This window comes from Eulemur rufifrons, chromosome 4, assembly GCF_041146395.1.
Source record: "Eulemur rufifrons isolate Redbay chromosome 4, OSU_ERuf_1, whole genome shotgun sequence".
In the NCBI taxonomy this organism is placed as follows: Eukaryota; Metazoa; Chordata; class Mammalia; order Primates; family Lemuridae; genus Eulemur; species Eulemur rufifrons.
The window spans coordinates 8,217,632-8,220,607 of record NC_090986.1 but is presented as its reverse complement, the minus strand read 5'-3'; the positions used below and the strand labels follow the sequence as shown (position 1 = coordinate 8,220,607).

The 2,976-nt window shown below is 48.9% G+C and overlaps 1 pseudogene; it reads right to left on the bottom strand.

Annotated features, from left to right (window-relative positions):
- Positions 1 to 355: 355 nt before the first annotated feature.
- Positions 356 to 884, bottom strand: LOC138382409 (interferon regulatory factor 2-binding protein 2-like; annotated as a pseudogene).
- Positions 885 to 2,976: the final 2,092 nt, after the last annotated feature.

Below are 2,976 nucleotides of genomic sequence, written 5' to 3'. Positions count from 1 at the left end.
GGTCTTACCCTTGCTCAGGCTGGTCTCGAACTCCTGACCTCAAGCAATCCTCCTGTCTTGGCCTCCCAGAGTGCTAGGATTACAGGTATGAGCCAATGTGCCCAGCCAGTTTTTCTGTTTTTGATAGAGACAGGGTCTCACCCTTGCTCAGGCTGATCTCGAACTCCTGACCTCAAGCAATCCTCCTGTCTTGGCCTCCCAGAGTGCTAAGATTACAGACATGAGCCACCACGCCTGGCCTATAAGTACATACCTTTTGTTGTCAAAAATTAAACAGCTATGTTTATGAAGTATACATTTCCCTTGTCTTGGATGTGTACATATATATAGAGATACACAAACAATTCAAGCAATTTTAATTAAGGGTAATCATTGGGTTTTTCTCAAACTGGAAAGTCACAAGCATCTTTTTTCTCACTTTCACATCTCCAAAAAGAATGGTTGCAATTTTCCCCTGCATAATGGCCCAGGGGACATTGGAGCCCATAAGAGGGCATTATTTCCCCCTGGGACAATAGACCTCTCCACTAGTTGCCTGCTATTTGATGCGTTGTCTGGAGGAAGGAAGTAGAACTTGTGCCAAGGGAAGGATGGGCACTGCACAAAGTGGGTGTTCCCCAGCCACTCATGGCAGAAGGTGGAGCATAGGGGTACACTGGCTGCCAGAGAGGAGTGGGGGAGGCTGCCAGGGTGCACTGACTGCAGTCCTCCTGTGCTGCCTGTTCCCTGGTCCCCCACCTCTCTGGGGTCCAGCCTGCTTTGGTTCATAGAGGACAGAGAGTGTGGACTGTTGCTGTTCCTCCTGGTATTGTAGTGAGCCTGGCTGGTATCTTTCAAGTCATGACTGCCCCTGCATTGGCTGCTATTAAGATCAGGACTGCCATGGGGATGGTCATTCTGGGCTGCATCAGGCCATGTGGTTTGGTTGGAATGAGGTGAGGCAGTGGGTGGCAGTGGAGACACAAACGAGGTTGTAGGAGTCAGGGGATCTTGAGCCCTTCTGTGGCTGTGGACATCCATGGCTAGGCTTCTCCATTGATCTTAGGGGGCCCAATTTCACCTTCTGGTTCTCGAGAAGGCTGTTTTCTTTGTTTTGTTTTGTTTTTGTTTTTTTATTTCCTTGCTGCTCTTGCAACCACTTTAGACCCACTGGACTGGAAACCCAACCACCTGCCTGCAATCAGGGCTGGGTCCCCCTTAAAGATACTGTCATGGCCTCTGAGGGCTGGGCTAGTGCAGCGCCAGCAGCGTGTGGCGCAGGGTATTGGGCCTGCTGTCCCCTTCCTGCACTCCGAAGGCCATGGCCTTTGCTCGCCCCCTCCGTGCCCAACTCTGAGGCCCCAGCCGCGGGGGACAGGCTGTCGCCGGCCTCCGTGTGCCGGCAGCGTTGGCTGCTTCTCCTTTGCCGCAGCCCCCAGCCTTGTGCTGCTCGCGCTCTACCTCCTCACTGCTGCACACGGTGCCACCGCTCGGGCTGCACGTCGGTGTACTGCGCGGAGCCCAGGCCCAGGCCACTGCTCGGGAGGTGGGAGGGTGGTCACGGAGACCCAGCGCCCGGGGCAGTGGCGTGAACGAGCCCATCGTGAGAGGTGTCAGGGAGGGCGGCCCGGTGTGGCCTCGCGTCAGGCTCTGGAGGTTCCTACAGCTCGGAGCAGCTGTGGGGAACCAGGAGGCGGTTCACTGGGCCAGGCCCTGGGTCTAGTGGCTGCCGCCCATGTCTGAGCGCAGGCGCCGGGCCGTGGGTGGCGCTCCAAAGCCTGTGAGGCACCTTGGGGTTGCGGTGTTCAAGCTGCTACCGCTGCGGGAGGATGGCCGGGTGCGGTGCCCCCTCTGGGAAGCAGCCCAGCGCCCACAGGGGCTGCCACAGCGGCTACCGGACAGACAGGTCATGGACAGCGCCCTGGGGGTTGATGTAGCCACAGCTCAGGGGATGGGGAGTCCTAGACAAAGGCCAAGGCCGATCGGGCAGATCACACAGGCAGTGCAACTGCCACCACCGCCATGGTCATGTCTGCTATCAAATTTTATTGATTTTATTTAATTTATTGCAGCTATGCAAGATAAATAAATTCTGTGAGCTAATGTACACAGTGGGGATGATAGGTAATCATACGGTATTGTGTACTTGAAATTTGCCAAAAGGGTAGATCTTAAATTTTCTTAACTCACACCAACAAATGGTTACTATGTAGAGGTGATATATATGTTAATTATGAATGGTAATGATTATTTCACAGTGTAAATCAAGTTGTACAGCTTAAATATATACAGTTTTTATATGTCAGTGATGTCTTAGTGAAGGTGTTACACAAACATAGTATCACTAGAGGACAGTCAATATTTGATTCAAATTAACGGTTACCTGAAAACTCTCCATTCCCAGGGCATTGTGGATGTTTGATTTGACTCAGACCTCAGATAATAAGTGCAGAAAAATTAGTACATGAAAGTTCACAGAAGCATAATTCCCAATAGACAAAAAGAAGAAACTACCCAATGTCCATAAACAGATTTTTTAAAATATATGTCCATGGAATGGCATATTATTGCACATGGAAAAAGAATGATGTATTTATGCATGAAGAAATATAGATAAATCTTGAAAAATATTATGCTAAGTGAAAGAAGTCAATCACACAAGAGCACATATTATTGGTATGGAATATCCAAAATAAGCTAATCTATAGAGACAGAAGGTAGATCAGTGGTTGCCTAATGCTGGGGAGGGGAAGAGATGTGGAGTGACTGCCACTGGATGTGTGGTTTATTTTTTAGGTGGTAAAAATATTCTGAAACTAAATGGTGGGGATGTGTTTCACAGCTCTATAAATACACTAAAAAATGATTAGCATACTTAAAAGGGTAAAGTTTTATAATATGTGAATTATATCTCAAAAAGCTGCTAGAAAACAATAAAAAGTAACTGCACATTGTTAAAACAAAAGTAGCTTTTACTCCTGTATTACCAGATTAGGA